Below are 13,980 nucleotides of genomic sequence, written 5' to 3' on the forward strand. Positions count from 1 at the left end.
CAGGAATTTTGATAGTATATGGTATATGACTGAGTGCTAAATATGGCCCTTTATACAGGAACCTACAAATACTGCAGCTGATGATGTTCATCGTGTTTCACTGTTGCAGTCATTACTCTTGGGTTATCCTGCTGGCAGGCTACCTGCAGTCGGCCTGAATTCCAAAGTCCTGGTCTGGCATCAGTTGCTGTCGCCTCTTCCCTGATGTCAGTGCGCCAGGGGTATAAAAGATGCAGCCGACGCCATTTTCTTCAGTCTTTCTTGCCGCGCAGTGCCTGAAGCAAAAGCAGTTCGCAAGTGCCGGTCGGCCGACTCCTGAGATTTTCAAATCCGAATTTCAGAACCGGAGTCTTCATTAAAGCTAAAAACTTTTTTCTTGCTCCAGACCGATGTCAGAATAAGTTAACAATTGTATTTCTTGTGGGAAGCAAATACCTCATAAGGATTTTCACTCTTACTGTATTCCTTCCCTAGGCCCTGACCACAACGTTGCTAGCTGTCGGTTTTGTGCTAGATTTAACCAACGCACTATTAAGTGTCGGTTCGATTTTGCATTTCATTACTTTGGCCGAAGATTTAATTAAATAATGCCGTCGGAACAGCCGACGACCAGAGTTTACAAAAAACACAAGGACAAAGAAAGGGATAGGCATCCAAGGTCCAAAACCGACGATGGGGCCTCTGTTAGGCCAGTCGCTGGTTCTCAGTGAGGCGCTTTCGCAGCCCCTGGCGCCCGCTACCTCAGTGCCACAGGTCACTTCCGACTCCCACGTGGAGCCGACTGGGCCTCTGGATACTCAAGGTATTGGACACTTGGAAATCATTCCCTCAGATGGGTCCGGAGCCACTGAGCAAGCATCGACTTCTGAGGGTGTCTTCAGACCTGCACAATTATATGCTAAAGTAGCTCTAAAGACAAAGAAACAAGTACAGCATTCTCCTACTCGGACTTCCATGCCTAAAAAACAGATGCTTAAAATGGCCAAAGACCTAATTACTTTGATCCGGGGTTCTCATCCCCCTCCTGATAAGAGGCCTAGACAAGAGACAGAATATGATTCTTCTGATCAGATTTCTATTTACTCTGATTCCTCTTCTGAACAGGACTATTCTATTCCTCCCTATGAGGACTCTGATGCTGAAGAATACATTCCTTTAGCCTCTCCTCCTGAGGATTATTCTTTTGGGGAAACCCTGCATACCATGAGGGAGCATTTCTATTGGGAGAGCCAAGATTACTGTGAATCTAAGAAAAGGCTCAGAGACTTTCTGCTACTTCCTCAGCACAGACCCCTTGCTATTCCACCTGTTCTAGACATTGTAGATGATGTATTTTCAGAGTCCGGCCTGTCCCTTGACTCTTTACCCCCTGCACCTGCTAAGCCAGACAGATACTACAGGGTCCCAGATTCTCATAAATTCCTATATAAAAACCCCGCTGCTGACCCAGAAATTATATCACAGGGTCCCAAAGGAGTCAAAGCTTCCACTGCAAAAAACCCTGTCCCCTCTGATAGGGATTCTAGGGCACTGGGCAGATGGGGGAAAAAAAGTTTACACTTCTGCTACCTTGGCTGTAAGGGCTTTAAATTGTCAGTTTCATATGCTTAAATATTAGCAATACTTAATGTCACTGCTTAAACAGAATATGTTGACAAATTCTGAATGTTCAGAGAACAAGGAAATGCAGGATTTATTGCATGCAGCTGAACAAGTGGGAAAGCATACTTTGCAATGTGGTTATGATTCACTGGAGGCCTCTTGCAGGGCCGCTATTACAGGTTCTGTTATTAGAAGGCATGCTTGGTTAAAGGAACAGAATCTGCCTGATCGTGTTAAAGCAAAATTATTAGATTCCCCATTACAGCATGATACTTTGTTTGGTGCTAAAGCAGAAGAGGTGTTGAAGAAAATGGAGGATAAAGCGAAATCCATGCAGACAGTTAAGGATTTCTTACAGGTACAGCCACCCAGATTTAGCAGGAACTGGCCTTCTAAAAATTGGTCCTTTCCAGTGACAGACAGACCACAAAGAGGCAGATACAGACGTCCCAGAGGCAGATCTCAGCCCCAAGGCTCTTACAGGCCTAAGCAATGGGGTGCTCCTACCTCCAAAAGCGGAGAAGAAAAATCACAACCTTACAGGAAACAGTCCCAATGACTTTCCTCTGCCAGATCCAAGCACTTTTCTTTTGGCAGCCCCCTTAGGGGGAAAACTAGCAATTTTTTCATCAAATTGGCAAGTGGTTACCCAAGACAAATGGGTCTTGAACATAGTGTCCCAAGGCTACAGGTTCCATTTTCACACCCTACCAAGGGCAAAAGGTATGCCAGACCTGCCACACAATCAATGGGCAGAGGCACAAAAGCAAATTACAGCCCTCATGGACATGAGGGTCATTCACCAAGTACCAAAACAAGAACAGGGGCAAGGAATTTACTCCAGACTTTTCTTAGTGCCCAGAAAGGACAAAACCTGGAGACCAATACTGGACCTGTCTATACTAAACACATTTCTGGAGGTTCCAAAATTCAAGATGTTGACTCTACAGCAGCTACTGCCCATGCTGGGCAAGAAGGTTTGGCTCGTAACTTTGGACCTAAAAGAGGCATGCCTGCATGTCCCAATCAGACAATCTTGCAGAAGATACCTCAGATTCATAGCTGGCTCAATGCACTTCCAATTCTCTGCACTGCCCTTTGGCTTATCTACTGCGCCCAGGGTCTTCACAAAATGCCTGGCACCAGTAATTGCATTTTGCAGACAAAGAGGAATTCAAATATATCCCTACTTGGACGACTGCCTTATTCAAGCAGAGAACAAAGACATTCTTCTAAAGCATCTGGCATTTGTAAAGAGATTACTAATTTGCCTAGGGTACACAGTAAATGAAAATAAATCAAAACTAGTACCCTCTCAAGAGATAATATTCCTGGGTGCAAGCTTAAATACAACTGCCCAGATGGCTTATCTCACGCAAGACAAACAAAAGCAACTGACTTCGTACTTCAAAAAGTTGGCAACAAAGACCCAGTTATCTGCAAGGAAAATCCTGCATGCCTTGGGTTTCATAGCATCCTGCATTCTACTAATTCCATATGCCAGACTGCATATGAGGAAACTACAGTGGTATCTAAAAAGTGTTTGGACTCAGCATTGACACAGCCTGGAGACAGTAATTACCCTCATTCCCTACCTGCAACAGGAGTTTCGATGTTGGGCAGAGGCCTGTCACCACAACAAGGGTCTCCCATTCACTTTACCCACAGCCAGACAGACACTGACAACGGATGCATCAGATTATGCCTGGGGGGGCCCATATGGCAGGAAAATGTATTCAGGGCACATGGCCTGCAAGGCAGATGCATCTTCACATCAATCAAAAAGAGATGCTAGCTGTTCAGTATGCCCTGACAGCTTTCAAGGATCTACTTCATCCAGGACAGCTACTGATAAAGACACAAAACCACAAATCGCCAGCAAAACACAGATGTAGTCCACACCACAGTGCAATCCGATACTCGAGACCAGGTTCACCAAACACGTATTTATTCACCACAGGACAATGACCATAACATTAACGCCTTTGTTGAAACAAACACATTCAAAATAGACTTCATCAGAAAAGACCAGTGCATCCAACCATGTCCTATTAAATATACTCATCAATAAATCCTTAATTACATTCATTAAAAAACCAATTAATTTAAAACAGTAGTACATACTACTAAACACTAAACCCCATTGACTCATTCATATTAAATTGTTCCCTAGCAACAGTTAGATTCACAAAAGTGTATACAATTCATTTAAATATCAGAAATGTGCGTTTGTTTTAATAAATATATATATATGATAAAAATGTGATTAAAAACTGTGATTAAAAACTGTTGTTAAATATAATTATGAACAGTCCAATGTATTCATATTATATTGAAATACATACATCCTAAGCCATTTTATTACCAATTTAGGAATTCAAACTAAATAAAAATATCACCATATCACATATTGATGTAAATATAGAACATTTGAATGTCATTTTGTATTTAAAATATTTCATTTGCCTATAAATAAATAGTTAAAACCTAAATTAAACAATGACAAAACTGTCTTGAGCAAAAATATTCTTAGTATAAATTTCCTAATACATATGCATCCTTAAACTATATATGGGGGCCCTCTGGTGGCTGAAGAGGATATATGCTCTTACTATAACTTGGCTGCTCTTAATTTCAACAATGGCAGTATAGTAATATTATCATTTAACCCCGGGAATTTATCAGCATTTAATGCTACTTGCCACCAAAGTTCTCTGTATTCTATTCTGGTTTCCCAGGGCCCCCGGACATCTTTTGTATATGTTCTATAACTAGAAACTTGAATTTGTATTCTTTACAAACTTCACTATGCTTATATAAAGCGTTGCTCTCTTTTTGACAGAAATTTCATAAAAATGTTACGTATACGTTCTCAAGGCCCTTTCAGTTTTCCCAATATAGAAGGCATCACATTTTTAAAAGCAAGATATACTATTCCTTGTGTGTCACAGTTATAATATTCAGGACTAGTGATCATTTTATTTCTACTAGGTATATAATGTCCTTCTCCATTAAATATATGACAACATTGAGCACAATGCCCGCACTTGTAGGTGCCCTTCTTACTATTATTTTTAGTGCTCATTTTGTTCTTGTTTTCCAAAATGTTCCCCATATTTCTAGAATTTTTATAGATTATAGTTTTGGGGATATTAATTATGCTTTCTATATCGGAAAGTGCTACGAACCTCTCCCATTCTCTAAAAAATATTTTGCTTATTTCCCTATTAATACCATTATATTCTAAAACTAATGATAGTGTATGCTCATCAGTCCTTTTATTATTAATATTCAAAGGCTCTATGGGGGGATTGATTGTTCTATCACTCTGTCCTTTATATATGGGACGGAATCTATCTTTCCTTCCTTCACTTACTTCCATTTTTATTTGTTCCACAAAGTCCTTGGGGTAGCCCCTTTCCCAAAACATCCTTTCCAAAAAATCACACTCCTTTAAATAATCTTCATCTAGACTGGTCATCTGGCTACCCCTGACGAACTGTCCCTTCACAATACTTTTTTTACAGTGTTTAGGATGTCCGCTAGTGTAATGTAGAAAGGAGTTACAATAGGTGGGTTTCCTATATACTTTGGATTGATAACATCCTTCCCTTTTGTAGAACTCGACATCCAGATATATCAAACTACTGTCGGACACAGTGTGTGTAAAGCTTAGGAAACTGGTTGTAGAGTTCAAATATTCTAAGAATTCCATTAATTGCCCTCTACCAGCAGTCCAAAGAATGACTATGTCGTCTAAAAACCTTCTATACAAAATCCAACAATCCTTGTAAGGGGAATTAAGAATGTGTTTCTCCTCCCACGATGCCAAAATTAGATTAGCATAAGTGGGGGTACATGCTGCCCCCATAGCCACTCCTTGGATCTGCTGGAAGAACTCCCCTTTAAAATAAATAAAGTTGTTACTTAGGACCATATCCATAAGCCAATTACATGCTAGTTTGTCATTCCTATTCAAGCCTTCATATGTGAATATTATGTCTTCCAAAATATTTTTCCCTTCCTCATGTGGTATCGAGGAAAATAAATCCACAATATCGATAGTTAAGAACAACATGTTTTCGTGCCATGCACATTCATTTAAATCATTTAATAACTCCCAAGAGTCTTTCAAAATACTTGTTTTATTAGTCCATATTGGTTTCAACTTTAAATCCACATATTTAGCCAGAGTCTGGGTTTTAGACCCCTCAGCTGATACTATAGGCCTTAAAGGGGGGTCGGAAGGGTTTTTATGGATTTTTGGGATCCCAAAAATAACTGGGATCCTCGGTTTATCAACTTTCAAAAACCCATAACTGCTGGGACTAATTAACCCTTCCTGTAACATGTCATATAAAGCCATATCTATTCTGTGATAGGCTATATTGATCTCATTTCTAGAGACTGTACTATACCTGTCCTCATTCCATAATTGGATATACATTTTACTATCATACAAGATATAGTCCATGAATACAAGCCCCCCTCCCTTGTCTGGCTTCATTACTCTTATTTCTTTATTATTCTTTATTTCATGCAAAAGATCTCTTTCCTTCTTGGTCAAGTTGTTACAATACTTATTACTAAAACATGTCGTTCTGACTTCCTTCTCTATCACCTTCTCTAAATTCTTGATTTGGGGATGCAATGGTGGATTGTATATACTTTTTCTCTTCAATCCATCCTTTTCCATTCCATTTCCTGTTCTATTATGAATGGCTTTAGGCCACATTATGTTAAAATTCACTTTCCTTAAAAATAACTTTATATCTAGAAGACTTTTGGACATGTCTCCGTTGCTATTTGGGATAAATTTTAAGCCCTTAGAAAAAAGTGTAAAGTGTTCTTTTTCTACATGTAGGCTACTAAAATTGTAAATACTAAAATTATTCCATGTTAGGCAGTGATCATTGGTGCGAATATCTAAATTACTAACTGGGAGATCTGGGTGAGGGATTAGTAATACTTCCCCCTCCCCCTTCTGCCTCCCCTCCACTGAAAATTTCCATTATACGGACCATGTTTATTAATTAAACGTTCGGATCTACGTAAGGGAGGAAAAGCTTCATCATATTCCTCATTTCCTTCTCCCAGATGCTCTTCTACCCTACCTTGATCCATGTTTTCTACTTCCTCATCATTACCATCACCGATCCCTATCGACGAATTTCTGGTGGAGGCCATCCAGGAAGGGGAAGGGAACAGGGCGAGCTTATGGATCGAGAGAACAGGATCGGCGACCCTGGAAGAGAGAATTCTTTTCATCCCAGTGCTACACCCCGAATATTGGTGGATGGCAACCTCCATGTGCAGGAGAGAGCGGAACGTAACGACAGCAGCAGTGATGCTGTGGATAACCCAGGTACTGTGAATTTTATGGGAGCATCCAATTTAACCATGAACAATTTGGAATGGTTACGCTCCAAGCCTAATATTGACTTTTTAGTGAACAACTCTAATGCGGTTGGTCTCATGAATGGGACCTACAAGCATAAGTTGAACAGTCTAAATAATTTAATGTATAAATATAGGGCACTAGTTATAGAAAATGAATATTTACAGGAATGTATTGGGAAAGGTATAGTGCCAAAAGGCTTAAGGGTGTTTAAGTTTCCCAACAATGTTATGTATGGTTCCACCTATTACAAAGAACTGGTTGCTGTTTTTAATAAATGTGGTCTGGATATGTTAAAATTGATCATTAAAGAAAATGAGAGAATTATGGATGGTATACAGAATGATATTGAAATCTTGGACCAATGCATTCATAAAGATCTATTGTTCAATGTGCATGAGGAGAAAATCAAGTATTTAAATATCAGGAAAAATGTTGAACAGAGATGTAATGACCTTATACAAAGAAAGATTAAAAAGTTAGGGAGAGATCTACATGATTACAATACGGACAATAGTTATCCTAAACCTCAGGGGTCACATAGAATCTATGGAAATTTACATGTAGGGATCGGTGATGGTAATGATGAGGAAGTAGAAAACATGGATCAAGGTAGGGTAGAAGAGCATCTGGGAGAAGGAAATGAGGAATATGATGAAGCTTTTCCTCCCTTACGTAGATCGAGCTTAATTAATAAACATGGTCCATAATGGAAATTTTCAGTGGAGGGGAGGCAGAAGGGGGAGGGGGAAGTATTACTAATCCCTCACCCAGATCTCCCAGTTAGTAATTTAGATATTCGCACCAATGATCACTGCCTAACATGGAATAATTTTAGTATTTACAATTTTAGTAGCCTACATGTAGAAAAAGAACGCTTTACACTTTTTTCTAAGGGCTTAAAATTTATCCCAAATAGCAACGGAGACATGTCCAAAAGTCTTCTAGATATAAAGTTATTTTTAAGGAAAGTGAATTTTAACATAATGTTGCCTAAAGCCATTCATAATAGAACAGGAAATGGAATGGAAAAGGATGGATTGAAGAGAAAAAGTATATACAATCCACCATTGCATCCCCAAATCAAGAATTTAGAGAAGGTGATAGAGAAGGAAGTCAGAACGACATGTTTTAGTAATAAGTATTGTAACAACTTGACCAAGAAGGAAAGAGATCTTTTGTATGAAATAAAGAATAATAAAGAAATAAGAGTAATGAAGCCAGACAAGGGAGGGGGGATTGTATTCATGGACTATATCTTGTATGATAGTAAAATGTATATCCAATTATGGAATGAGGACAGGTATAGTACAGTCTCTAGAAATGAGATCAATATAGCCTATCACAGAATAGATATGGCTTTATATGACATGTTACAGGAAGGGTTAATTAGTCCCAGCAGTTATGGGTTTTTGAAAGTTGATAAACCGAGGTTCCCAGTTATTTTTGGGATCCCAAAAATCCATAAAAACCCTTCCGACCCCCCTTTAAGGCCTATAGTATCAGCTGAGGGGTCTAAAACCCAGACTCTGGCTAAATATGTGGATTTAAAGTTGAAACCAATATGGACTAATAAAACAAGTATTTTGAAAGACTCTTGGGAGTTATTAAATGATTTAAATGAATGTGCATGGCACGAAAACATGTTGTTCTTAACTATCGATATTGTGGATTTATTTTCCTCGATACCACATGAGGAAGGGAAAAATATTTTGGAAGACATAATATTTACATATGAAGGCTTGAATAGGAATGACAAACTAGCATGTATTTGGCTTATGGATATGGTCCTAAGTAACAACTTTATTTATTTTAAAGGGGAGTTCTTCCAGCAGATCCAAGGAGTGGCTATGGGCATGTGCCCCACTTATGCTAATCTAATTTTGGCATCGTGGGAGGAGAAACACATTCTTAATTCCCCTTACAAGGATTGTTGGATTTTGTATAGAAGGTTTTTAGACGACATAGTCATTCTTTGGACTGCTGGTAGAGGGCAATTAATGGAATTCTTAGAATATTTGAACTCTACAACCAGTTTCCTAAGCTTTACACACACGGTGTCCGACACTAGTTTGATATATCTGGATGTCGAGTTCTACAAAAGGGAAGGATGTTATCAATCCAAAGTATATAGGAAACCCACCTATTGTAACTCCTTTCTACATTACACTAGCGGACATCCTAAACACTGTAAAAAAAGTATTGTGAAGGGACAGTTCGTCAGGGGTAGCCGGATGACCAGTCTAGATGAAGATTATTTAAAGGAGTGTGATTTTTTGGAAAGGATGTTTTGGGAAAGGGGCTACCCCAAGGACTTTGTGGAACAAATAAAAATGGAAGTAAGTGAAGGAAGGAAAGATAGATTCCGTCCCATATATAAAGGACAGAGTGATAGAACAATCAATCCCCCCATAGAGCCTTTGAATATTAATAATAAAAGGACTGATGAGCATACACTATCATTAGTTTTAGAATATAATGGTATTAATAGGGAAATAAGCAAAATATTTTTTAGAGAATGGGAGAGGTTCGTAGCACTTTCCGATATAGAAAGCATAATTAATATCCCCAAAACTATAATCTATAAAAATTCTAGAAATATGGGGAACATTTTGGAAAACAAGAACAAAATGAGCACTAAAAATAATAGTAAGAAGGGCACCTACAAGTGCGGGCATTGTGCTCAATGTTGTCATATATTTAATGGAGAAGGACATTATATACCTAGTAGAAATAAAATGATCACTAGTCCTGAATATTATAACTGTGACACACAAGGAATAGTATATCTTGCTTTTTGCGAAAAATGTGATGCCTTCTATATTGGGAAAACTGAAAGGGCCTTGAGAAAACGTGTATACGAACATTTTTATGAAATTTCTGTCAAAAAAGAGAGCAACGCTTTATATAAGCATAGTGAAGTTTGTAAAGAATACAAATTCAAGTTTCTAGTTATAGAACATATACAAAAAGATGTCCGAGGGGGGCCCTGGGAAACCAGAATAGAATACAGAGAACTTTGGTGGCAAGTAGCATTAAATGCTGATAAATTCCCGGGGTTAAATGATAATATTACTATACTGCCATTGTTGAAATTAAGAGCAGCCAAGTTATAGTAAGAGCATATATCCTCTTCAGCCACCAGAGGGCCCCCATATATAGTTTAAGGATGCATATGTATTAGGAAACTCATACTAAGAATATTTTTGCTCAAGACAGTTTTGTCATTGTTTAATTTAGGTTTTAACTAATTATTTTTAGGTAAATGAAATATTTTAAATACAAAATGACATTCAAATGTTCTATATTTACATCAATACGTGATATGGTGATATTTTTATTTAGTTTGAATTCCTAAATTGGTATTAAAATGGCTTAGGATCTATGTATTTCAACATAATATGAATACATTGGACTGTTTATAATTATATTTAACTACAGTTTTTAATCACAGTTTTTAATCACATTTTTAACATATATATATATTTATTAAAACAAACGCACATTTTTGATATTATTTAAATGAATTGTATAAACTTTTGTGAGTCTAACTGTTGCTAGGGAATAATTTAATATGAATGAGTCAATGGGGTTTAGTGTTTAGTAGTATGTACTACTGCTTTAAATTAATTGGTTTTTTAATGAATGTAATTAAGGATTAATTGATGAGTATATTTAATAGGACATGGTTGGATGCACTGGTCTTTTCTGATGAAGTCTATTTTGAACGAAAACGCAATGTGTTTGTTTCAACAAAGGCGTTAATGTTATGGTCATTGTCCTGTGGTGAATAAATACGTGTTTGGTGAACCTGGTCTCGAGTATCGGATTGCACTGTGGTGTGGACTACATCTGTGTTTTGCTGGCGATTTGTGGTTTTGAGTTTTTTCAGCAGTTCCTTTCAGTTTATTCTTACTGATAAAGACAGACAATACTACGGTCATGTGGTACATAAACAAGCAGGGAGGTACACATTCCTACCCCCTCTGCAGACAAGCAATGACCTTATGGGACACAGCATTGACTTATCAAGTTCACTTGCAAGCACAATTCCTGCCAGGAAAAACAAATACTCTGGCAGACGAACTAAGCAGAAACCTCATGGATCCCCACGAGTGGAAACTGGATCCACAAGTCTTCAGTATGATAACAAGGAAATGGGGATGCCCAGACATAGATCTATTTGCCTCCCCTCACAACTGCCAATTACAGAGATTTTGCACAAGGATTTATCACAAACAAGCATGGAGAGTGGACGCCCTATCCTTCAACTGGAAAAATCTAACAGTATATGCCTTTCCTCCACTGCCTTTCCTTCCCAGGGTACTCCTAAAGGTCAGACAAGAGAAGCCAAAAAATGATACTGATTGCACCAGACTGGCCACGCCAGCACTGGTACCCAATCCTAAAGAGCTTGTCTCAAAGTCCAGCATGGATATTGCCTCAAACGTCTCACTTACTGACCCAACAAAACAATCAGATCCTGCACAGCCAACTCAGGACCTTAAATCTGGCAGCATGGCATATAATGTAGCCATTCAGAACGCTCCTCTTTCAAAAGCTGTTATGGATGTTATCTTGGAGGCCAGGAGGCCCAGTACCAGAAAATCTTATGCAGAAAAATGGAAGAGATTCTGTAATTGGAACCAGGAACAAGGCATTGACACGTATGTACCAAATATCCCTCAGATTTTACAATACCTGACTGAGATGCTGGACAAAGGCCTTTCCTTTTCATCAGTTAAGATTCATGCCTCTGCCATTTCAGCCCATTATAATATGGAACCACCTATCTTTTCTCATCCTTTAATAAGGCAGTACCTTAGAGGGGCCAAAATCATCAGGCCTCCAAAGAGAGGACCCAAGACAAATGACTCCAATTCCGGTATGGGACCTCAATTATGTCTTGGAAAAACTCACACTGCCTTCTTTTGAGCCAGCCTCAACAGCGGATATAAAATTCTTATCCTGGAAAACAGCTCTGCTTCTAGCAATAACCTCTGCAAGACGAGTCTTGGAGTTACAAGCACTCATGGCTGTGGAACCTTTTATCATTTGTCATCCAGACAGGGTTTCTCTGAGGACAAACCCATTATTTATGCCTAAGGTGGTGTCCAATGTGGCCCTCAACCAAAACCATTCACTTGCCTACCTTTTATCCAAACCCACAGAACAAGGGTGAAAAAATTCTGCATTCTTTGGACATACACAGGCAGCGACGCTTCTACTTGGACAGAACTAAAGCTTTCAGAAACACTGAGCAACTTTTAGTGTCATATGCTGCAGGATCACAATGAAAGGCTATCTCAAAACAGACTATTTCTAAATGGATAGGCTATTGCATCTGTTTCTGCTATTCTCAGCATGGCAAATCAGTGCCTAAGGGCATTAGGCCTCATTCTACCAGAGCAGCAGCCACTTCAGCAGCCTTCCTCAGAGGAGTACCAACCAAAGACATCTTAGAGGCTGCAACTTGGAGTTCAGTGCACACTTTCAAAAAGCACTACCACTTACCTCTTTACTCTAAATCCAGAGCAGGCTTTGCTACTGCAGTTCTGCAAGGCCTCATAGCCTCTCCTAATCCTATTTAGCCCAGCCACCCATCCTCAGCTTTGGGATTCAACCCAAGAGTAATGACTGCAACAGTGAAACACGATGAACATAGTACAGTTGTGCACCTACCATAAATGTAGATGTTAGAGTGTATTCACTGTTGCAGTCCAGGTTACCCTCCCACCATCCCCCTTTCTTTTGCTGGGGTTTATCTGTACTTCTCTAATCCATACAACCTATGTGGTGTATTTGCTTGTAGATTAAGGAAATGTTTCTTTACTGCATTTATGTTTGGGGGCACCTGACATCTGGGGCAAGAAAAACTGAAGAAAATGACGTCTGCTGCATCTTTTATACCCCTGGCACACTGACGTCAGGGAAGAGGCGACAGCAACCGACGCCGGACCAGGACTTTGGAATTCAGGCCGACTGTGGGTAGCCTGCCAGCAGGATAACCCAAAAGTAATGACTGAAATAGTGAATACACTCTAACATCTACATTTATGGTAGGTACACAACTGTACTTTCTTCGTGTTTCACTGTTGCAGTCATCAAACTTGTGGTTATCTGCCTGCAGGTAGCCCTCATTCGGCCCGAATACCAGAGTCTTGGGATTTCTGCGTCGGATGCTGTTGCCTCTTCCATGACATCAGGTCATCAGGGGTATAAAACAAGCAGCCGACGCCATTACATCAGTCTTTCTTGCCGAGAAGGAGCCCGAAGCAGAAGCAGTTTGCGAGTGCCGGTCAGCCGCTACCTGAAATTTTCATTATTTTGAGTTTCAGACCTGAAGTCTTTTAAAGCTAAGTACCCCATTGAGGATTCTTTTTTTCTTGCTCTAACCAATGTCAGAAAAAATTAAAAGTGTCTTGCCTGTGGAAAGCAAATATCTCAGAGAGATTTTCATTTTTACTACATCACCTGTTTAGGCCCAGACCATGACGTCCCTCGCTGTTTAACGCCTGAATCATTCGTCGTCGGGCTATTTTTGTAGCTAAATTCTTTCGCTCTCGTTCTCCGTATTCCGAAATTGCTTTGGTAAGCCATCTGACTACCAATCTTCTGAAAAAGAGCAAAGACAGAGACAGACCGCATAGGTCAAAAACTGCCGATGATGCTTCCGTTAAGCTAGTCGCCAGTCTGCCGGTACTCAGTGAGGCGCCTTTGCAGCCCCTGATGCCCGCTTTTACAGATTTGCAGGCCTCTGCTGAGGCCCATTCGGAGTCTGGTATGCCGCGAGATGCTTCTTCAACTATGGAACCTGCAGATGTCTCTTCCTTGGATGGCTCCGGAGCCGCTATGCAGCCATCTGCTTCTGAGGGTGTATTCCGACCTACCGATATTCATATTAAACCGACAACTTCATTTCCAACTAAAACTACCGAGTTTCTCAGGCCCAGAGTTCACACTACACCTTGAAAACCGAC

At 39.5% G+C, this 13,980-nt stretch overlaps 1 protein-coding gene across 10 annotated transcripts in view; it reads left to right on the forward strand.

Annotated features, from left to right (window-relative positions):
• Positions 1-13,980, forward strand: part of NR2C2 (nuclear receptor subfamily 2 group C member 2) — a 1,701,781-nt gene that overhangs the window by 234,321 nt on the left and 1,453,480 nt on the right. The window lies entirely within an intron of this gene.

Source organism: Protopterus annectens, chromosome 7.part1, assembly GCF_019279795.1.
Source record: "Protopterus annectens isolate FY-2018-M chromosome 7.part1, PAN1.0, whole genome shotgun sequence".
Lineage (NCBI taxonomy): Eukaryota > Metazoa > Chordata > Ceratodontiformes > Protopteridae > Protopterus > Protopterus annectens.